We start from the raw sequence: 25533 nt of genomic DNA on the forward strand, positions 1-25533 counted from the left end.
CATAAATGCTCAATAATGTTGAGGTCTGGGGATTGTGGGGGCCAGATGAGATGCTCAACTTCATTACAATGTTCCTCGTGCCATGCTTTAACAATTCTAGCTGTATGAATTGGTGCATTATCATCCTGAAAGATGGCGTTCCCCTCCGGGAACAGTGCTTGAACCATAGGATGCACTTGGTCGCCCAAAATGCCTAAATAATCTCCGCTGTTAATTCTTCCATGAAGGGATATCACTGGCCCGGTGGATCTCCACGAAATAGCACCCCAGATCATCACAGAACCTCCGCCATGTTTTACGGTTGGGAGAAGGCAGTCTGGATGGAATGCTTCTTTCGGCTGTCTCCAAACGTACATTTGGCCAGAGGTCGGAAATAGGCAAGAGAATATCACATATTTCCACTGCTCGAGGGACCAATTCTGGAGGTTTCTACACCACTCTAAACGCTTGGAAACATTTGTCATTGAGAGCAGCAGTTTTCGAATTGCAGCTCTTCCGTGGAATCCAGATTTGTGCAGCTCCTGACGAACAGTTTTCGTGGAAACTGGGTTCTGTTGGTGTTCATTGTGATTTTCGGAGCCGTGGTCTTGCGATCCTCTCTCACAATTCGCTTTAGAGTCCGACGGTCTCTCTCAGTCAACTTAGACTTTCGACCAGACCTGTGCTTTGCTGCGGACGTTTTTCCTTCTCTTTCAAACGCAGCCATTACTTTGGAGACAGTACCTCTTGACACGTCAAGCATTCGGGCACTTTCTGTTACACTAGCGCCTGCCATACGAGCACCACCAATTTGGCCTCTTTGAAAATCCGAGAGGTCTGCCATTGTTATCAGGTTTTCACCAATGTTCTTACAATTCTGCAAAACGAACAGTTAATTTACATACACATATCACATAACACAAATAATCAACTACAAAACATTACCATATGTCACGGTTTGCATGTTTATAACATGTTCGAAGATTATGATGCCAAATCGTTAGGTGTTTCCATTATTTTGTCCAACCACTGTATGTATGTATGTATGTATGTATGTATGTATGTATGTATGTATGTATGTATGTATGTATGTATGTATATCTAAAGCGCAATGTGTGTATGTTTGTATGTCTGGTATTGGCATCCGCACCGTCGCAGCTACAGCCACAAAATTTGGCATAGTCACACGTCTGGACACCGAGAGCATCATAGGCTATGTTGTGAAGCAAAATTTTAACCCCTCGCGTTCCAATTCACCAAACAATTTTACCCCTATCTACATAATGGGGAAGAAGTGTATGTATGTATTGGCATCTGCACCGTCGTAGCTACAGCCACAAAATTTGGCACAGTCACACGTCTGGACCCCGAGAGTGTCATAGGCTATGTTGTGAGGTGAAATTTTAACCCTGCGCGTTCCAATTCACCAAACAATTTTGCCCCTATCTAGATAATGGGGAAAAAGTGAAAGGAAAAGTGTTGGAGGCAAATTGACAGCTGCCAGATGTGAACAAGGGGGACTTAAAAAATGAGATAGATGGCGCCAAACAGTATATACCGTACAGTTGCTAAAGTGGGGCCCTGACATGGGATACTCACCACACACGGAGATATGACCACACACACTACCACGTGCTTCAACACGTATACCACCCTCAGCACACATTTCACCACACATACACCAACCTCGCTACATAAAAGTCCAAACACAAAAGTCGCTGTTTAACCCCTTCTGTCATGTGACGTACTATCCCGTCCATGTGCCCTGGGACTTAATTCCCAGGGACGGGATAGTACGTCACAGCGATCAGCTGAGCCCACGTGGTGAGCGCCGCTGATCGCGGCCAGGTGTCAGCTGATTATCACAGCTGACACCCGGCACAATGTGTCAGGGGCGGTCACGGACCACCCCGACACTTTAACCCCTTGCACACAGCGATCAAACATGATCGCGGTGTACCAGGGGTTAAAGGGAAGCATCGGCAGGGAAGGGGCTCCCTCCGTGCTTCCCTGAGCCCCCCTCCACACCAGCGCAATGTGCAGCGCTGCTGCGGGGGGCTCTTTCCCTGCAGGTCCCCGAACCCAAGATGGCGACGGGGACCTTCGGGGGCCTGCAGGGAGCTGGCTTCCTCATGCCTGCAAAGCACAGGCAAGGAGGAAGCCTTGTGCAGTGTCTGTGACAGATCATTGATCTGTCACAGTGATCTGTCATGTGACAGATCAGCGATCTGTCACAGGACAGTGATGTCCCACCTGGGACAATGTAATAAAGTAAAAAAAAAAAAAAAGTGTAAAAATAAATTTAAAAAAAAAAAAAAAAATCGCTAATTTAAAAAAAAAAAAAAAAAAATTCCCTAATAAATTAATTTTTTGGAAATAAAAAAAAACAATAAAAGTACACATATTTGGTATTGCCGCGTCCGTAACAACCCGCCCTATAAAACTGTCCCATTAGTTAACCCCTTTAGCGAACCCCTTAAAAAATAAAAAACGAAGCAAAAAATAATGATTTATTATCATACCGCCGAACAAAAAGTGGAATAACGTGCGATCAAAAAGACGCATATAAATATGCATGGTACCGCTTAAAACGTCATTTTGTCCCGCAAAAAACGAGCCGCCATACAGCGTCATCAGTGAAAAAATAAAAAAGTTAAAGCTCGCAGAATAAAGTGATGCAAAAATAATTATTTTTTATATAAAATTGTTTTCATTGCATAAAAGCGCCAAAACATAAAAAAAGACCTAAATGAGGTATCGCTGTAACCGTACCGACCTGAAGAATAAAACCGCTTTATCAATTTTACCGCACGCGGAACGGTGTAAACGCACCCCCCAGAAGAAATTCATGAAACGCTGGTTTTTGTTCATTCTGCGTCCCAAAAATCGGAATAAAAAGCGATCAAAAGATGTCACGTGCCCGAACATGATACCAATAAAAGCGTCAACTTGTCCCGCAAAAAATAAGACCTCACATGACTCGGTGGGTCAAAATACGGAAAAATTATAGCTCTCCATATGTGGTGATGCAAAAACTATTTTTACAATAAAAAGCGTCTTTTAGTGTGTGACAGCTGCCAAATATAAAAAAGATTTTTGTGGAAAAAAATGATTTTTTTATTTTCACGCCCGGGCGTTATAAACTTCTGTGAAGCACTTGGGGGTTCAAAGTACTCACCACACATCTAGATAAGTTCCGTGGGGGGTCTAGTATCCAAAATGGGGTCACTTGTGGGGAGTTTCAATAGTTTAGGTACATCAGAGGCTCTCCAAACGCACATGACACCCGCAGAACATTCCATCAAAGTCTGCATTCCAAAACGTCACTACTTCCCTTCCGAGCCCATACAGTAGTTTTCTCCCACATATGAGGTATCAGCGTACTCAGGACAAATTGGACAACAACTTTTGGGGTCCAATTTCTCCTGGTACCCTTGGGAAAATAAAAAAATTGGTGACTAAAAGATCATGTTTGTGGAAAAAATACAATTTTTTTTTTATTTTCACGCCCGGGCGTTATAAACTTCTGTGAAGCACTGGGGGGTTCAAAGTGCTCACCACACATCTAGATAAGTTCCTTGGGGGGTCTAGTTTCCAAAATGGTGTCATTTGTAGGGGGTTTTCACTGTTTTGGTACATCAGGGGCTTTCCAAACGCGACATGGTGTCCGATCTCAAATCCAGCCAAAAACGTCAAATGGCGCTGCTTCCCTTCCGAGCTCTGCCATGCGCCCAAATAGTGGTTTACCCCCACATGTGGGGTATCAGCATACTCAGGACAAATTGCACAATAACTTTTAGGGTCCTGTTACACTTGGAAAAATAAGAATTGAGGGTGAAAAGATCATTTTTGTGGAAAAAATATGATTTTTTTAATTGTACCATTGTACGTTATAAACTTCTGTGAAGCCCTTGTTGGCTCAAAGTTCTCACCACATATCTAGATAAGTTCCTTGGGGGGGTCTAGTTTCCAAAATGGGGTCACTTGTGGGGGGCTTCCACTGTTTAGGTACATCAGGGGCTCTCCAAACGTGACATGGCGTCCGATCTGAATTCTAGCCAATTTTGCATTGATAAAGTCAAACGGCGCTCCTTCCCTTTTGAGCTCTGCCATGCGACGAAGCAGTGGTTCCCCCCCCCACATATGAGGTATCAGCGTACTCAGGACAAACTGCACAATAACTTTTGCAGTCCAACTTCTCCTGTTACCCTTGGAAAAATAAAAAAATTGAACCAGAAGTATTTTTTCTGTGAAAAAAAGTTAAATGTTCATTTTTTTTTTTTTTAAATATTCAAAAAATTCCTGTGAAGCACCTGAAGGGTTCATAAACTTCTTGAATGTGGTTTTGAGCACCTTAAGGGGTGCAGTTTTTAGAATGGTGTCACTTTTGGGTATTTTCTATCATATAGACCCCTCAAAGTGGCTTCAAATGTGATGTGGTCCGTAAAAATAAAATGGTGTTGCAAAAATGAGAAATCACTGGTCAACTTTTAACCCTTATAACTTCCTAAGAAAAAAAAATTTGGGTTCCAAAATTGTGCTGATGTAAAGTAAACATGTGGGAAATGTTACTTATTAAGCTTTTTGTGTGCCGTATCTCTGTGATTTAAGGGCATAAAAATTCAAAGTTGAAAAATTGCGAAATTTTCAAAATTTTCGCCAAATGCCCGTTTTTTTCACAAATAAACAAAAGTTATATGAATGAAATTTTTCCACTAACATGAAGTACAATATGTCACGAGAAAACAATGTCAGAATCACCGGGATCCAAGAAAGCGTTCCAGAGTTATTACCTCATAAAGGGAAAATGGTCAGAATTGTAAAATTTGGCCCGGTCATGAACGTGCAAACCACCCTTGGGGTTAAGGGGTTAAAAGATGAAAAATGAGCTGTGATTGGTTGCCATCAGCAACAGTTTTCTTTGTAGACAGCTGTGGTAACTGAGACCTATTATTCTTATTTCTATGGTGTTATCGTCCTTCTGTAAAGCTGGAAATAACACAATTTATTACCGTGCCAACACAGACCACCCTCTGACACAGACTGCAGGGGGAGCCCAGTATTACACAGGATAAGATTAGATACACGGCTCAGCAGTCAGTATCACACAGGATAGGATTAGATACACAGCTCAGCAGTCAGTATCACACAGGATAGGATTAGATACACAGCTCAGCAGTCAGTATCACACAGGATAGGATTAGAAACAAGGCTCAGCAGTCAGTATCACACAGGATAGGATTAGATACAAGGCTCAGCAGACGGTATCACACAGGATAGGAATAGATACCCGGCTCAGTAGTCAGTATCACACAGGATAGGATTAGATACACGGCTCAGCAGTCAGTACCACACAGGAGAGGATTAGACACACGGCTCAGCTGGCAGTATCACACAGGATAGGATTAGATACGCAGCTCAGCAGACAGTATCACACAGGATAGGATTAGATACACGGCTCAGCAGTCTATGACACAGGATAGGATTTGATACGCAGCTCAGCAGTCAGTATCACACAGGATAGGATTAGATACACAGCTCAGCTGGCAGTATCACAGGATAGGATTAGATACACAGCTCAGCAGACAGTGTCACAGGATAGGATTAGATACACGGCACAACAGTCAGTATCACACAGGATAGGACTTGATATGCAGCTCAGCAGTCAGTATCACACAGGATAGGATTAGATACACAGCTCAGCAGACAGTATCACACAGAATAGGATTAGATGCACCGTTTTTATGTGCAATATAATCATTATAATTTGTTATAACTAACCACAGTTGGTTACTATGCCCAGGCAAAGCTGGGCACTTCAGCTAATATATATATATATACATACACACACAGAACAGGCCAAAAGTTTGGACACACCTCAAAGAGTTTTCTTTATTTTCATGACTATGAAAATTGGAGATTTACTCTGAAGGCATCAAAACTATGAATTAACACATGTGGAATTATATAATTAGCAAACAAGTGTGAAACAACTGAAAATATGTCTTATATTCTAGGTTCTTCAAAGTAGCCACCTTTTGCTTTGATTACTGCTTTGCACACTCTTGGCATTGTCTTGATGAGCTTCAAGAGGTAGTCGCCGGAAATGATTTTCACTTCACAGGTGTACCCTGTCAGGTTTAATAAGTGGGATTTCTTGCCTTATAAATGTGGCTGGGACCATCACTTGTGTTGTGCAGAAGTCTGGTGGATACACAGGTGATAGTCCTACTGAATAGACTGTTAGAATTTGTATTATGGCAAGAAAAAAAGCAGCTAAGTAAAGAAAAACGAGTGGCCATCATTACTTTAAGAAATGAAGGTCAGTCAGTCCGAAAAATTGGGAAAACTTTGAAAGTGTCCCCAAGTGCAGTGGCAAAAACCATCAAGCGCTACAAAGAAACTGGCTCACATGAGGACCGCCCAAGGAAAGGAAGACCAAGAGTCACCTCTGCTGCGGAGGAGAAGTTCATCTGAGTCACCAGCCTCAGAAATCGCAGGTTAACAGCAGCTCAGATTAGAGACCAGGTCAATGCCACACAGAGTTCTAGCAGCAGACACATCTCTACAACTGTTAGGAGGAGACTTTGTGCAGCAGGCCTTCATGGTAAAATAGCTGCTAGGAAACCACTGCTAAGGACAGGCAACAAGCAGAAGAGACTTGTTTGGGCTAGAGAACACAAGGAATGGACATTAGACCAGTGGAAATCTGTGCTTTGGTCTGATGAGTCCAAATTTGAGATCTTTGGTTCCAACCACCGTGTCTTTGTGCGACGCAGAAAAGGTGAACGGATGGACTCTACATGCCTGGTTCCCACCGTGAAGCATGGAGGAGGAGGTGTGATGGTGCTTTGCTGGTGATACTGTTGGGGATTTATTCAAAATTGAAGGCATACTGAACCAGCATGGCTACCACAGCATCTTGCAGCGACATGCTATTCCATCCGGTTTGCGTTTAGTTGGACCATCATTTATTTTTCAACAGGACAATGACCCCAAACACACCTCCAGGCTGTGTAAGGGCTATTTGACCAAGAAGGAGAGTGATGGGGTGCTACGCCAAATGACCTGGCCTCCACAGTCACCAGACCTGAACCCAATCGAGATGGTTTGGGGTGAGCTGGACCGCAGAGTGAAGGCAAAAGGGCCAACAAGTGCTTAGCATCTCTGGGAACTCCTTCAAGACTGTTGGAAGACCATTTCCAGTGACTACCTCTTGAAGCTCATCAAGAGAATGCCAAGAGTGTGCATTGCAGTAATCAAAGCAAAAGGTGGCTACTTTGAAGAACCTAGAATATAAGACACATTTTCAGTTGTTTCACACTTTTTTGTTAATTATATAATTCCACATGTGTTAATTCATAGTTTTGATGCCTTCAGAGTGAATCTACAATTTTCAAAGTCATGAAAATAAAGAAAACTCTGAATGAGAAGGTGTGTCCAAACTTTTGGTCTGTACTGTACACATATACATACATACACATATACACATACCACTGCACAGCGTAAATGATAATTCATCTATATCCTGAAGCCACTGTAAGCAAAGCTGCAGGCAAAGGACCATTAGGACAGCTCCACTTTAGAAGAACCTTGTGCAGAACAGTAGCTAATGATTTAATTGTTTTTCCTAAGATTATTACAGGGAATCAGTAAGCAGGTTTGTGCAGTATAATGAGTGCAGCATGAAGTTGGAACAGAGACTCCTATTCCAGTTATGTATCACTTACTGGGCTGCTTGGTGTAGTTTTGATAAAATCTCTGTTGTCTCTGCTACAGATGTAGCAGTGTTCAGAAAGCCAAGCTGTGCACAACCCCAACCACACTCCTGACTGGCAGCTTCCTGTGTATACTGTGCATTGTTGGCAAGCTGCCAATAAGGGGTGTGGTCACAGTTTGGCTGGTCAGGTTAACGCAACACCAGGCAGTGATAATTGCCTGATAAAACACTGATTGCATTGAAAAAAAAAGCTGCTGAGCAAGCAATATTCCTGGAATCAGACTCTCTGGCCTACATTATGCTGCTCTCAGATTAAAGAGCAAACACTTACTGACTGATTACCTTTAAAAAGTAAAAGGGGGATTTACACATAGCGATATCGCTAGCAATATCGCTAAAGCATCACCGATTTGGTGACGCAGCAGCGATATCGCTATGTGTGATACTTACCTCCGACCGGCTCCCCCGCTGTCTGTCGCTGATCGTGCAGCTCCATTTCTCGTCGGGCGCTTCCTGCTTGCGCCGACAAGCGACGTGTGGACGCAGGTGGGAGGACGTCAGGATCGCCGCGTCAGAAAGGTAAGTAACGACCGCTAGATAGCTGCTGCATTGCTGTGAGATCTGCCTGTGTGGCAGATCACTAGCGACGATTTAGCGATGCATCGGCTATCCTGACCGGGTCGTACCGTGGTCGGGATTGCTGGTGCATCGCTAAATGTAAAGGGGCCCTAACCCTTGTTTTACGCATTTGACAAATCCATATTAAGTATGAGAATAGTCAACTTTAAAATATATATCTTTCACACTCAATTGAAAAGGTAAACTCTGTATGCAATGAAGACCATATTGCTGAGATACAAGACAGTTAGTGCTTTTCAAGTTCTATGGAAAGAGGGAGGAGCTAGTGGCACTAGTGGCAGACAGACATCCTACTGCAAGTTATCCTGAACCGACATTTCATGCTTTCTATAGAACTTTATGAGCACCAACTATCACCTCCCTCAGTAATGGGGAAATCTGTAATTGACGAAATCAGATCAGTCCAGGAGGGAAAAAAAAAAGCAGATTTCTATAATTAGATATATTACAAAGATTTTTCATCTCTTTGTGTCCTATTTTATGAAAAAAAATAAATAAAACGACAGTTACTCTTTAAAGTAACAGCAAAACCGCAACAATGGGAGATTAAAACCTGACATAATGCCACCACGTGGACTGCCCACTACCTGCATAATTAAGCTGACTACAAGGACTGTCCCCACATCCATCATGGAGATGAAGCTTCAATTCCTTCACAACAATGGACACCTCAGTGTCAGGAAAAGCAGACAGACCTTATTAAAAGTCACTGGACTTGGCTGATATTGTTCTAAATCCATCACACAGAAAACTAGGTGCAATGCACATGTGAAGAGTGACAAGCAAACTGATCAATCTAAAACTACCCCAATAGCAGCTTCAGATTTCTCCAACACAGTCATGACTAGGCTCAAGTTGTATATAGATATGTCAATAGATTTTTAAGCAATGATTTAAAGAGGTCATCTACCACTGGATAACCATCTGCTTAATTACTACAGTTCCCCATATAACATAAAAACATTAATACTCGCCAACTGCAGTCAGGGGTGATATTCTCAGTTGGTCTCATGAAATTGTTACAATACGCAGTGCAAGCCAAACCACTGACTCCGACTACTCAATTTCCCCAACTTCGACACCACAGCACTGCCTCACTACTGAGTATGTACATAAAGTGCAGCACAGATTCATCTCACCTAAAAGCCCAGATCATTAGATCAGGAACAGAACAGACATTTATAGGACATTTCCCTGACTCCTGACCCCACAGCACTGCCTCACTACTGAGCCTGTACATAAAGTGCAGCACAGATTCATCTCACCTAAAAGCCCAGATCATTAGATCAGGAACAGAACAGACATTTATAGGACATTTCCCTGACTCCTGACCCCACAGCACTGCCTCACTACTGAGCCTGTACATAAAGTGCAGCACAGATTCATCTCACCTAAAAGCCCAGATCATTAGATCAGGAACAGAACAGACATGTATAGGACATTTCCCTGACTCCTGACCCCACAGCACTGCCTCACTACTGAGTATGTACATAAAGTGCAGCACAGATTCATCTCACCTAAAAGCCCAGATCATTAGATCAGGAACAGAACAGACATTTATAGGACATTTCCCTAACTCCTGACCCCACAGCACTGCCTCACTACTGAGCCTGTACATAAAGTGCAGCACAGATTCATCTCACCTAAAAGCCCAGATCATTAGATCAGGAACAGAACAGACATGTATAGGACATTTCCCTGACTCCTGATCCCACAGCACTGCCTCACTACTGAGCATGTACATAAAGTGCAGCACAGATTCATCTCACCTAAAAGCCCAGGTCATTAGATCAGGAACAGAACAGACATTTATAGGACATTTCTCTGATTCCTGACCCCACAGCACTGCCTCACTACTGAGCATGTACATAAAGTGCAGCACAGATTCATCTCACCTAAAAGCCCAGATCATTAGATCAGGAACAGGACAGACATTTATAGGACATTTCTCTGATTCCTGACCCCACAGCACTGCCTCACTACTGAGCCTGTACATAAAGTGCAGCACAGATTCATCTCACCTAAAAGCCCAGATCATTAGATCAGGAACAGGACAGACATTTATAGGACATTTCCCTGACTCCTGACCCCACAGCACTGCCTCACTACTGAGTATGTACATAAAGTGCAGCAGAGATTCATCTCACCTAAAAGCCCAGATCATTAGATCAGGAACAGGACAGACATTTATAGGACATTTCCCTGACTCCTGACCCCACAGCACTGCCTCACTACTGAGCCTGTACATAAAGTGCAGCACAGATTCATCTCACCTAAAAGCCCAGATTATTAGATCAGGAACAGGACAGACATTTATAGGACATTTCCCTGACTCCTGACCCCACAGCAGTGCCTCACTACTGAGCATGTACATAACGTGCAGCACAGATTCATCTCACCTAAAAGCCCAGATCATTAGATCAGGAACAGGACAGACATTTATAGGACATTTCCCTGACTCCTGACCCCACAGCACTGGTCACTACTGAGCATGTACATAAAGTGCAGCACAGATTCATCTCACCTAAAAGCCCAGATCATTAGATCAGGAACAGGACAGACATTTATAGGACATTTACCTGACTCCTGACCCCACAGCAGTGCCTCACCACTGAGCATGTGCATAAAGTGCAGCACAGATTCATCTCACCTAAAAGCCCAGATCATTAGATGAGGAAGAGGACAGACATTTATAGGACATTTCCCTGATCCCACAGCACTGCCTCACTACTGAGCCTGTACATAAAGTGCAGCACAGATTCAGCTCACCTAAAAGCCCAGATCATTAGATCAGGAACAGGACAGACATTTATAGGACATTTCCCTGACTCCTGATCCCACAGCACTGCCTCACTACTGATCATGTCCATAAAGTGCAGCACAGATTCATCTCACCTAAAAGCCCAGATCATTAGATCAGGAACAGGACAGACATTTATAGGACATTTCCCTGACTCCAGACCCCACAGCACTGCCTCACTACTGATCATGTCCATAAAGTGCAGCACAGATTCATCTCACCTAAAAGCCCAGATCATTAGATCAGGAACAGGACAGACATTTATAGGACATTTCCCTGACTCCTGATCCCACAGCACTGCCTCACTACTGAGCCTGTACATAAAGTGCAGCACAGATTCATCTCATCTACATCTCCACAGCACTGCCTCACTACTGAGCCTGTACATAAAGTGCAGCACAGATTCATCTCACCTAAAAGCCCAGATCATTAGATCAGGAACAGGTCAGACATTTATAGGACATTTCCCTGACTCCTGACCCCACAGCACTGCCTCACTACTGAGCATGTACATAAAGTGCAGCACAGATTCATCTCACCTAAAAGCCCAGATCATTAGATCAGGAACAGAACAGACATTTATAGGACATTTCCCTGACTCCTGATCCCACAGCACTGCCTCACTACTGAGCCTGTACATAAAGTGCAGCACAGATTCATCTCACCTAAAAGCCCAGATCATTAGATCAGGAACAGAACAGACATTTATAGGACATTTCTCTGACTCCTGACCCCACAGCGCTGCCTCACTACTGAGCATGTACATAAAGTGCAGCACAGATTCATCTCACCTAAACGCCCAGATCATTAGATCAGGAACAGGACAGACATATATAGGACATTTCCCTGACTCCTGATCCCACAGCACTGCCTCACTACTGAGCCTGTACATAAAGTGCAGCACAGATTCATCTCACCTAAAAGCCCAGATCATTAGATCAGGAACAGAACAGACATTTATAGGACATTTCCCTGACTCCTGACCCCACATCACTGCCTCCTACTGATCATGTCCATAAAGTGCAGCACAGATTCATCTCACCTAAAAGCCCAGATCATTAGATCAGGAACAGGTCAGACATTTATAGGACATTTCCCTGACTCCTGACCCCACAGCACTGCCTCACTACAGAGCATGTACATAAAGTGCAGCACAGATTCATCTCACCTAAAAGCCCAGATTATTAGATCAGGAACAGGACAGACATTTATAGGACATTTCCCTGACTCCTGATCCCACAGCACTGCCTCACTACTGAGCATGTACATAAAGTGCAGCACAGATTCATCTCACCTAAAAGCCCAGATCATTAGATCAGGAACAGAACAGACATTTATAGGACATTTCTCTGACTCCTGACCCCACAGCGCTGCCTCACTACTGAGCATGTACATAAAATGCAGCACAGATTCATCTCACCTAAACGCCCAGATCATTAGATCAGGAACAGGACAGACATTTATAGGACATTTCCCTGACTCCTGACCCCACAGCACTGCCTCACTACTGAGCCTGTACATAAAGTGCAGCACAGATTCATCTCACCTAAAAGCCCAGATCATTGGTTTCCCGCCCTTTTATTTCATTGTACTTTACATTTCTTAATAAATATTGTTAATTACTTGCCATTATTTCAGTTTCTTTTCGCTGGTTTAACGTATACAGTGGGTACGGAAAGTATTCACAACTAGAGTTGAGCGATACCGTCCGATACTTCAAAGTATCGTATCGGATGGTATCGGCCGATCTTTAAAAAAAGTATCGGTATCGCCGATTCCGATACCGGAAGTCCCATTCAAGTCTATGGGACTTCCGGTATCGGAATAAGAAAAACCCTTTCCTGCCCTTGTACAGCCTCTCTGGGGTCTGTACGGGCCTTTCGGGGGTCTGTGCCGGCCTGCCATGGGGTCTGTGCAGGCTCCGGGGGGCTGTGCCGGCCTGCCGGGGGGCTGTGCCGGCCCGCGCCGGCCTGCCGGGGGGCTGTGCCGGCCTGCCGGGGGGCTGTGCCGGCCTGCCGGGGGGCTGTGCAGGCATCGTCCGATGGGACTACAAGTCCCATCGGGCGATGCCTGCTACCATGACAGTGATTGACACATTAGCCAATGATGGGACAGTAGTAGTCCCATCATCCAGCTAATGTGTTGAATGTAAAAAAAAAAAAAAAATTACATGCTACATACATACAACATGCATACTACATACATGCTACATTCATACTACATACTACATACATGCTACATTCATACTACATAAATACTACATGCAACATACATACTACATATATACTACATGCATGCTACATACATACTGCATGCTACATACATACTACATGCTACATACATACTACATATATACTACATACATACTACATACATACTACATGCATGCTACATGCTACATACATAACACATATATACTACATGCATAGTACATGCTACATACATACCACATACAAACTACATGCATGCTACATACATAGTACATGCTACATACATACCACATACATACTACATGCATGCTACATACATAGTACATGCTACATACATACCACATACATACTACATGCATGCTACATACTACATATATACTACATGCATGCTACATACATACTACATGCTACATACTACATATATACTACATGCATGCTACATACATACTACATGCTACATACATACTACATATATACTACATGCATGCTACATACATACTACATATATACTACATGCATGCTACATATATACTACATGCATGCAACATACATACTACATGCTACATACATACCACATACATACTACATACATGCTACATATATACTACATATATACTACATGCATGCTACATACATACTACATGCTACATACATACCACATACATACTACATGCTACATACATACCACATACATACTACATACATTCATACATATATACTACATGCATGCTACATACATACTACATATATACTACATGCATGCTACATACATACTGCATGCTACATGCATGCTACATACATACTACATACATGCTACATACATACCACATATATACTACATACATACAATACATTCATACATAGACATACAGTATATATAACATACAGTAACATACTTACCAATACTTGTCACATTGTTCCCCGAAGCCATTGTCTTTTCCGGAATAAATATTAACATAACAAACCACAAAAATACTCACCCACGATCCGAAGCAGTCCACGAGTGTGTCCCACGACGATCTTGGGTAGAGAACTGCAGCATCAGATGATGCTGCCGTTCTCTACGGGCTGCAGGAATCCAATGACGGAAGGTAGGTATCCTTCCGCACTGTATTCCTCCGCCACTTAAAAAAAAAAAAAGTCCCTAGTCTCACTTTATGCCATTGCTGTGTGGGAATTCCCACACAGCAATGGCATAAAGTGAGACTAGGGACTTTTTTTTTTTTAAGTGGCGGAGGAATACAGTGCGGAAGGATACCTACCTTCCGTCATTGGATTCCTGCAGCCCGTAGAGAACGGCAGCATCATCTGATGCTGCAGTTCTCTACCCAAGATCGTCGTGGGACACACTCGTGGACTGCTTCGGATCGTGGGTGAGTATTTTTGTGGTTTGTTATGTTAATATTTATTCCGGAAAAGACAATGGCTTCGGGGAACAATGTGACAAGTATTGGTAAGTATGTTACTCTATGTTATATGTACTGTATGTCTATGTATGTATTGTATGAATGTATTGTATGTATGTAGTATATATGTGGTATGTATGTAGCATGTAGTATGTATGTAGTATGCATGTAGCATGCATGTAGCATGCAGTATGTATGTAGCATGCATGTAGTATATATGTAGTATGTATGTAGCATGCATGTAGTATATATGTAGTATGTATGTAGCATGTATGTAGTATGTATGTAGCATGCATGTAGTATATATGTAGTATGTATGTAGCATGTAGTATGTATGTAGTATGTATGTGGTATGTATGTAGCATGTAGTATGTATGTATGTAGCATGCATGTAGTATGTATGTAGTATGTAGTATATATGTAGTATGTATGTAGCATGTATGTAGTATGTATGTGGTATGTATGTAGCATGTAGTATGTATGTAGCATGCATGTAGTATATATATAGTATGTATGTAGTATGTATGTGGTATGTATGTAGCATGTAGTATGTATGTAGCATGCATGTAGCATGCATGTAGCATGCATGTAGCATGCATGTAGCATGCATGTAGCATGCATGTAGTATATATGTAGTATGTATGTAGCATGCATGTAGTATGTATGTAGTTTTTTTTTTTTTTTTTTTTTTTTTAACATTTAACACATTAGCCGGATGATGGGACTACTACTGTCCCATCATTGGCTAATGTGTCAATCACTGTCATGGTAGCAGGCATCGCCAGATGGGACTTGTAGTCCCATCGGACGATGCTTGCACAGACCCCCGGACATCAGCACAGCCCCCCGGCAGGCCGGCACAGCCCCCCGGCAGGCCGGTACAGACCCCCACAGGGTGCACAGACCACCGGCAGGCCGGCACAGCCCCCCGGCAGGCCGGTACAGACCCCCACAGGGTGCACAGACCACCGGCAGGCCGGCACAGCCCCCCGGCAGGCCGGTACAGACCCCCACAGGGTGCACAGACCACCGGCAGGCCGGCACAGCCCCCCGGCAGGCCGGTACAGACCCCGGGCAGTCCACACAGCCCCCCGGCAGGCCGGCACAGCCCCCCGGCAGGCCGGCAGAGACCCCCGGAAGGCCCGAAATGACGGCGCATCATGATGCGCACACACCGCGCATCATGATGACGTCAGGCTGTCAATCAACTGAACTTCCGATGCCGAATTCCGATATTGAAAAAATATCGGAAGTCGGTATCGGAATTCCGATACAGCAAGTATCGGCCGATACCCGATACTTGCGGTATCGGAATGCTCAACACTATTCACAACCCTTTAAATTTTTCACTCTGTTTCATTGCAGCCATTTGGTAAATTCAAGAAAGTTCATTTTTTACTCATTAATGTACACTCTGCACCCCATCTTTAAAAAAAAAAAAAAAAAAACAAATGTAGAAATTTTTGCAAATTTATTATACAGGAAAAGCTGAAATATCACATTGTCATAAGTATTCAGACCCTTTGCTCAGTATTGAGTAGAAGCACCCTTTTGAGCTAGCACGGCCATGAGTCTTCTTGGGAATGATGCAACAAGTTTTCCACACCTGGATTTGGGATCCTCTGCCATTCTTCCTTGCAGATCCTCTCCAGTTCCGTCATTTTGGATGGTGAGCGTTGGTGGACAAGCATTTTCAGGTCTCTCCAGAGATGCTCAATTGGGTTTAGGTCAGGGCTCTGGCTGGCCAGTCAAGAATGGTCACAGAGTTGTTCTGAAGCCACTCCTTTGTTATTTTAGCTGTGTGCTTAAGGTCATTGTCTTGTTGGAAGGTGAACCTTCGGCCAAGTCTGAGGTCTAGAGCAGTCTGGAAGAGGGTTTCATCCAGGATATCTCTGTACTTGGCCGCATTCATGTTTCTTTCAATTGCAACCAGTCGTCCTGTCCTTGCAGCTGAAAAACACCCCCATAACATGATGCTGCCACCACCATGTTTCACTGTTGGGATTGTATTGGGCAAGTGATGAGCAGTGCCTGGTTTTCTCCACACATACTGCTTAGAATTATCACCAAAAAGATCTATCATCGTCTCATCAGACCAGAGAATCTTATTTTTCATAATCTGGGAGTCCTTCATATGCTTTTTAGCAAATTCTATGCGAGCTTTCATATGTCTGGCACTGAGGAGAGGCTTCCATCGGGCCACGGCATAAAGGTCTGACTGGTGGAGGCCTGCAGTGATAGTTGACTTCGTGGAATTTTCTCCCATCTAGCTACTGCATCTGTGGAGCTCAGCCACAGTGATCACGGGGTTCTTCTTTACCTCTCTCACCAAGGCTCTTCTCCCATGATTGCTCAGGTTTGGCTGGACGGCCAGGTCTAGGAAGACTTCTGGTGGTCCCAAACTTCTTCCATTTAAGGATTATGGAGGCCACTGTGCTCTTGGGAACCTTGAGTACTGCAGAAATTCTTTTGCAACCTTGGTCAGATCTGTGCCTTGCCACAATTCTGTCTCTGAGCTCCTTGGTCAGTTCCTTTGACCTCATGATTCTCATTTGGTCTGACATGCAGTGTGAGCTCTTATATAGATAGGTATGTGCCTTTAGAAATCAAGTCCTATCAGTTTAAACACAGCTGAACTCCAATGAAACAGTAGAACCATCTCAAGGAGGATAACAAGGAATGGGACAGCATGTGACTTAAATATGAGTGTCTGAGTAAAAGGGTCTGACTTATGACCATGTGATATTTCAGTTTTTCTTTTTTTTTTTATAAATTTGCAAAAATTTCTACATCTGTTTTTTTAAGTCAAGATGGGGTGCATTAATGAGAAAAAAATAACTTATTTGAATTTATCAAATGGCTGCAATGAAACAAAGAGTGAAACATTTAAAGGGGTCTGAATACTTTCCGTACCCACTGTATGTCATCTGCTGGTATAGGTCAACTGTGTTTTATCAAGACCAAAGTCAGTGCAGCCGTCTCCCAGGAAATTTTAGAGCACTTCATGCTTCCCTCTGCCGACAAGCTTTTTGGAGATGAAAATTTCATTCTCCAGCAGGACTTGGCTCCTGGCCACACTGCCAAAAGTACCAATACCTGGTTTAAAAACAACAGTATCACTGTGCTTTATTGGCCAGCAAACTCACCTGACCTCAACCCCATAGATAGTGACTTTTGTGTTTTCACTGCCTGCAAGCCATAATCATCAACATTAACAGAAATAAACACATGAAATAGATCACTGTTTGTAATGACTCTATATAATATATGAGATTCACTTTTTGTATTGAAGAACTGAAATAAATTAACTTTTTGATGATATTCTAATTTTGTGATATGCACCTGTATATACATACAAACACACTTTCCTCCTAATCTGTGGAGCTGCCCCCCAGTCCATGGTATACGACATCCCCGTTATTATGTATACCGTATAACCACACAACTCTATTCTATGGAGTAGCCCCCTAGTTCATGGTACACAACATCCCACCGTAAACATAGCCCTTTATTGTGTATATACACACACACACAGACCTCCATCCCACCGTACACAGAGCCCCATTATTGTGTATACACACAGCCCTCCATCCCACCGTACACAGAGCCCCATTATTGTATATACACACGCACAGCCCTCCATCCCACCGTACACAGAGCCCCATTATTGTATATACTCATACACACAGCCCTCCATCCAACCGTACACAGAGCCCCATTATTGTATATACTCACACACACAGCCCTCCATCCCACCGTACACAGAGCCCCATTGTTGTATATACTCACACACACAGCCCTCCAGCCCACCATACACAGAGCCCCATTATTGTATATACTCATACACACAGCCCTCCATCCCACCATACACAGAGCCCCATTATTGTATATACTCATACACACAGCCCTCCATCCCACCATACACAGAGCCCCATTATTGTATATACTCATACACACAGCCCTCCATCCCACCATACACAGAGCCCCATTATTGTATATACTCACACACAGCTCTCCATCCCACCGTACACAGAGCCCCATTATTGCGTATACACACACCGCCCTGCATCCCACCGTACACACAGCCCCATTATTGTGTATACACACAGCCCTCCATCCCACCGTACACACAGCCCTATTATTGTGTATACCACACACACCCCTCCATCCCACCGTACACAGAGCCCCATTATTGTGTATACACACACACCCCTACATCCCACCGTACACAGAGCCCCATTATTGTGTATACACACACAGCCCTCCATCCTATCGTACACAGAGCCCCATTATTAGGTATATACACAGACAGATCTCCCCCTATCCTGTGCAGCACTCCATCCCATTGTACAGAGCCCCATTATTGTGTACACACACAGCCTTCCGTCCCATGGTACACAGAGCCCCATTATTGTGTACACACACAGCCTTCCGTCCCATGGTACACAGAGCCCCAGTATTGTGTACACAAACACACAGCCCTCCATTCTAAAGTACATAGAGACCCATTATTAGGAATATACACACACAGCTCTCCCCCTATCCTGGGCAGCCCTCCATCCCATGGTACACAGAGCCCCATTATTGTATACATACACACAGCCCTCCATCCCATGGTACACAGAGCCCCATTATTGTGTACGCACACACAGCCCTGCATCCCATGGTACACAGAGCCCCATTATTGTGTACGCACACACAGCCCTGCATCCCATGGTACACAGAGCCCCATTATTGTGTACGCACACACAGCCCTGCATCCCATGGTACACAGAGCCCCATTATTGTGTACGCACACACAGCCCTGCATCCCATGGTACACAGAGCCCCATTATTGTATACATACACACAGCCCTCCATCCCATGGTACACAGAGCCCCAGTATTGTGTACACAAACACACAGCCCTCCATTCCAAAGTACATAGAGACCCATTATTAGGTATATACACACACAGCTCTCCCCCTATTCTGGGCAGCCCTCCATCCCATGGTACACAGAGCCCCATTATTGTATACATAAACACAGCCCTCCATCCCATGTTACACAGAGCCCAATTATTGTATACATACACACAGCCCTCCATCCCATGTTACACAGAGCCCCATTATTGTGTACGCACACACAGCCCTCCATCCCACCGTACACAGAGCCCCATTATTGTATACATACACAGCCCTCCATCCCACCATGCACAGAGCCATTATTGTACACACACAGCCCTCCATCCCATATTACACAGAGCCCCATTATTAGTGGGGGAGCTGTGTGTGTGTATAGCTATCCTGTGCAGCCCTCCATCCCACCATGCACAGAGCCATTATTGTACACACACACACAGCCCTCCATCCCATAGTACACAGAGCCCCATTATTAGTGGGTGAGCTGTGTGTGTATAGCTATCCTGTGCAGCCCTCCATCCCACCATGCACAGAGCCATTATTGTACACACACACACAGCCCTCCATCCCATAGTACACAGAGCCCCATTATTAGTGGGTGAGCTGTGTGTGTATAGCTATCCTGTGCAGCCCTCCATCCCACCATGCACAGAGCCATTATTGTACACACACACACACAGCCCTGCATCCCATATTACACAGAGCCCCATTATTGTATACATACACACAGCCCTCCATCCCATGGTACACAGAGCCCCATTATTGTGTACACACAGCCCTCCATCCCATATTACACAGAGACCCATTATTAGGTATACACACACAGCTCTCCCCCTATCTGTACAGCCCTCCATCCCATGGTACACAGAGCCATTATTGTACACACCCAGCCCTCCATCCCATAGTACACAGAGCCCCATTATTAGTGGGGGAGCTGTGTGTGTATAGCTATCCTGTACAGCCCTCCATCCCACCATGCACAGAGCCATTATTGTACACACACACACAGCCCTCCATCCCATATTACACAGAGCCCCATTATTAGTGGGGGAGCTGTGTGTGTATAGCTTTCCTGTGCAGCCCTCCATCCCACCATGCACAGAGCCCCATTATTGTACACACACACAGCCCTCCATCCCACCGTACACAGAGCCATTATTGTACACCCACAGCCCTCCATCCCATGGTACACAGAGCCATTATTGTACACACACACAGACCTCCATCCCACCGTACACAGAGCCATTATTGTACACCCACAGCCCTCCATCCCATGGTACACAGAGCCATTATTGTACACACACACAGCCCTCCATCCCATGGTACACAGAGCCATTATTGTACACACACACAGCCCTCCATCCCATGGTACACAGAGCCATTATTGTACACACACAGCCCTCCATCCCATATTACACAGAGCCCCATTATTAGTGGGGGAGCTGTGTGTGTATAGCTATCCTGTGCAGCCCTCCATCCCACCGTACACAGAGCCCCATCTCCCGCACACATTACGCCCTCCGTTCCCCATGCTGCACCCCTCGCTCGGTAGCCCATAGTAGCTGCTCAGGCTCCATCACTGTTTTCTCCGTGGCTATGTGACTGTTCTCCATCCTCCCTGTTGTCTCTCCCCTTGTAGAACACCGTCCTCACCTCCGGCTGCTGCTGCTGTTATTTCTTCTCCGTCCTCACCGCCATCTTTCTTACCGGAGACGCTGTCATCTCCTCTTTTTTCTTTAACACCGGGGGAACAGACAGTAGGCTTCCAAATGAACACAAGGTACGACGGGAAATCCGCCACCGCCGTCAGTGCACGTAGCGTGACGTCACGTCGCACATTCCATCGGAAGGACGCACGGAGGGAGCCTGAGCGCTATAGTAGGGGCTGGCTTGTGTACGGGAAAGAGGGCGGGTTCTCGGCGAGCAGTGGGGCGGACTAGGGAGAAGAGGGGGCGAGTGCAGCTTCGGTCACGTGCTATGTGCTCAGACAAAAGGTGTCATTGCTCTCCATAGCAACCAATCAGATCGTAGTTTACATAATCCCGGCACACGTTTGGAAATGCAAAGCTTGCTGTGGTAGGTTATTGCAGCTGCAGTACACCCGGCACTATACATTTGTATTAGCACCTTCCATTCTAATATTCCTTTCTATTAGTCTCCCTGTAAAGCACACTGGTCATCTGGCCGTGCTCCAGTGACGGGGCTTGTGCCGGACTGTACAGGTCCATGGAGCAATCCCTGTGTAATGGCCCCCCCAGGTTTACTGATGGCAGATGGGATCAGGTGGCTGCCAGAAGTCAGTGTTCTGCCATTGCCGGCAGCAGGATAGCAGCTTCTGTAAGGCTGTGTGCACACGTTGCGAAATTGCCACGGAAATTTCCACGGGAATTCTGCGACTCCCTGCAGTGGGAAATATGCTAGAATTCCGCATGCGGATTTCCCGCGATAAACTAGCGTTTTGCAAGCGTAATTAGCTTGCAGAATACTAGCGTAGAGAACTGATAGACAGGTTGGTCACTCTTAGGCTGGTTTCACATTAGCGCTTTTTAAGCGCACGCACAGCCGGGGGTAGCTCCGCCCCCGAGCCGGCTCTCTGCCCGGCGTGCCCGCCCCTTGCTTGTAGCGCCGCCTACTAGCGGACAGCGGCGCCTGCGATCGGCGCACCCTATCTTTAGCATAGGGTGCGCAGATCGTGCGCATGCCGTGCGCTAGTTGCGCTTTGACCTGCGCTGCGCACTTTTGACGGTGCGCCGTGCGCACCAAAATCGAACTTTTCGGATTTTGGCGCGCACGGCGCACCGTCAAAAGTGCGCAGCGCAGGTCAAAGCGCAACTAGCGCACGGCATGCGCACGATCTGCGCACCCTATGCTAAAGATAGGGTGCGCCGATCGCAGGCGCCGCTGTCCGCTAGTAGGCGGCGCTACAAGCAAGGGGCGGGCACGCCGGGCAGAGAGCCGGCTCGGGGGCGGAGCTACCCCCGGCCGTGCGTGCGCTTAAAAAGCGCTAATGTGAAACCAGCCTTAGTGTTGGACGAGTGTGACCAACTTTTTATTATTGATGCTGCCTATGCGGCATCAGTAGTAAAAGATATAATGATAAAAAATGGTGATATTCTCACCTTCCGGCGTCCCCAGGCCTCAGCAATGCTCCCGGCAAGTCCCGTTCCCAGCGATACCTTGCGACAATGACCCCAGATGCCGTAGCAACACGCGAGATCGCTATGTCATCACAGGTCATTGCTGCAAGGCATCACTGGGAACTGGAGTTGTCGGGAGCATCGCTGAGGCCTGGGGACGCTGCGGGTGCTGCCGGAAGGTGAGAATAACAATATTTTTTATTTTAATTCTGTTTTTACAGGGATATGGTACCCAGGACCTGGAGGACAGTCTCTTCTCCTCCAGACCCTGGGTACCATCCGCACATTTTCCACTTATTTTGCGCATGGTGGGCATAGCCACATGGGAAAGTAAGCGGAACAATGCAATCCTATGTGTGCGGAATTCCCGCGATTCAGCAAAAAGAATGAGCATGCTGCGTATTTTTTCGCGATGCGATTTTGCCGTGTAAAAATATGCAGCATTAGCACAGCATGTGCGTAATGCCATTGAATTCAATGGGTTACTTATTTTATGCGTTTTTGCAGTGTTTACGCCGCGTTTTTGTGGCGAAAAAATGCGGCAAAAATGCATAAAACCCACGGGAATTCCGGAAGTGTGTGGGTCGCCCTCACACCCAGGGCTGTGGGGTACTCGGTACCGGGCCGGTATTTCACAGGGAAGTGTCACAGTAGCGGTGACCCGGTCCGTGGCCCTGGGCGCCCATTGTAAATGTTCAGTGTGAATGTGTAAGTCATGACGCCACCTGTGGTGTTCGGCAATGTAGATGTTAAGCCGACGCTGCAGACGGTTCCTCTGGGACAGATGGTGTGGTGCAGCAGTGATGGTATAGCCCTCCACAGGCAGGGCTGTAGTCACAGGGCAGAGTGGATGTAGTGACACTTAGATGGTGTAGTGTCAGGCACAAGGGATGTAGCAGTGCTGGGCAGGTTGACGCAGGAATAAGTGGAGGACACCAGGGCATGTAGTTCCAAAGCTTTACTCACAGTCTGTCAAGAGCCCGCATCGGTGCCGTGTCCTCCAAGTCAGGAGCCCAGCCAACCTCCAGGCAAGATGAAGTACTCCTTTCCAACACTCCGCCAACATACCTGCCTTTTGTGAACGTCTCCCTCTTAGCGCCTTTAAGTGAAGATCTCCTAGTACTGAGTTACACTGGAGTTCCTCCTGTCTGATGTTCCTATGAACTCTACTTGTACGGCAGACAGCTGTAGCCTGATTCGGGGACTCTCTGCTTCTAAGCCCCGGCTCTCTATCTCGTTGCTGTTGTGCCCCCAAGTCTTGTGTGGGAATAAAGTGATGACAAACTTCTATTCCTCCGGTGTCTGTTGCGGGACCATAAGTATCCAAACAACCTCGGGGACCGGACCCCGGCCTTGCGCCTAGAACTTGAAAGGGGTTCTCCTCTAACCCTCAATCCTCTGTTCTCTTTCTCTCCTCACTTTCCGTACTAATCCTTTCCTTCTTATGGAGAGTCAGGCTTTCTTTCAGTGTTCCTTTCCTGTGCCAGCGGACCCAGATCACTGAGGTCGGCTGCAGCACTTTTCCTCCTTCATCCCTCTCGGGATCTCCTTACACAGGTCCGACCTCGTCAGACTCCAGTGACTAACTCCCTATATCCTATCCTCTTCCCGCTCTTTAGTGCAAACTAAACTCCACCCGCCTCCCAGCACGCTTCGTGTTCCAAGCAGGGAGCCACCAAAGGGTGCTTTGCTACACTACTGTTGTGAGTTCATTTTCCCCTTCACTACTGAGGCCCGAGGAACTCCCTCTTCTGGTGAAGAAAGGTAGTGAGCCTGATTGTCAAACACCTGGGGCTGATGATGATGACTGGCTGAGTGGAGTTAATGACTGGATATAAGGGTGCCGACGCCCTTCTGGCCTGCGGGTGATTTCTCTGTGGACTTCTAGGAAACCAGTCTGATTCCTGCACATCTAAAGCTAAGATTTCTGCTTTGCCTTTTTGCATTAGTGTTTTGTTTTCCTTGCTTTTCTGGTTTCTGCCATTCCCTGCTGGGGTGAGCTGAATCTCCTTTTGCCTGTTGCTCTGTCTTCAGAATATTCCTGAGTACTGACATAGCTTTTTTGAAGCCTAGCGTCTTCAGGGCCTTTTTTACTGTCAGTTTGTTGGCTCTTATTTTCATAGGGTTTTTCACGGATTGCAGACAGCAGCCTTCCTGTCCTTTCCTATCTAAGCTAGCGTGGGCCCCATCTTTGCTCAGTCTATCTTTCTGTCTGTGTTTTGTTCTTTCTTCTTGCTTCACCGTCATTATATGTGGGGGGCTGCCTTTTGCTTTGGGGTCTGCTCTGGGGCAGTTTAGATTTCCCTTTCTGTCTTTAGGCTATGTAGTCCTCCGGCTGTGATCGAGGGGCCTAGGGCATCGTAAGAGCCCCCCACGGCTACTGCTAGTTGTGTTGATAGGTTCAGGGGTCTGCAATCCGATAGCTGCCAACTTCTCTGGTTTTCTGGACTTAGCTAGCATTTCTATTTTTGCCTCCTACGGTGACTCAATCATAACAGAATCACCCGCCATACCCCAGATTCTAGGGTACTCAATAGCAGGAAAGAATTGTATAAAAAAAAAAAAAAAAAAAGTGTGTATATTTTTTCCTCTATATCTCTGAGGCCGTAGGGGGAATTTTTTTTTTCTCTCAATGGAGATAAAGCAATTGTCTGATCGTGTGGAGCAGCTCGCTGCGGAAGTGCTGGGAATTTCCGCCTACCTTGCTCATTCACATGCTGCTGAACCAAAGATTCCTACACC

General features: G+C 45.5%; 1 protein-coding gene and 1 long non-coding RNA gene across 2 annotated transcripts in view; one reads left to right on the forward strand and one right to left on the reverse strand.

The window, feature by feature from the left end:
- Positions 1 to 21571, reverse strand: part of SIN3B (SIN3 transcription regulator family member B) — an 84561-nt gene extending 62990 nt beyond the window's left edge. The window contains exon 1 of the mRNA XM_073559841.1: positions 21308 to 21571. The gene's annotated coding sequence lies outside the window, so the exon portion shown is untranslated. The remainder of the gene's footprint in view (positions 1 to 21307) is intronic.
- LOC141072563 (uncharacterized) overlaps positions 1 to 25533 on the forward strand; it is a 94325-nt gene that overhangs the window by 36973 nt on the left and 31819 nt on the right. The gene's annotated exons all lie outside the window — the stretch shown is intronic.

The sequence above is a fragment of the Dendrobates tinctorius genome, unplaced genomic scaffold (genome assembly GCF_039654945.1).
Source record: "Dendrobates tinctorius isolate UK_male_01 unplaced genomic scaffold, ASM3965494v1 ptg000276l, whole genome shotgun sequence".
In the NCBI taxonomy this organism is placed as follows: domain Eukaryota; kingdom Metazoa; phylum Chordata; class Amphibia; order Anura; family Dendrobatidae; genus Dendrobates; species Dendrobates tinctorius.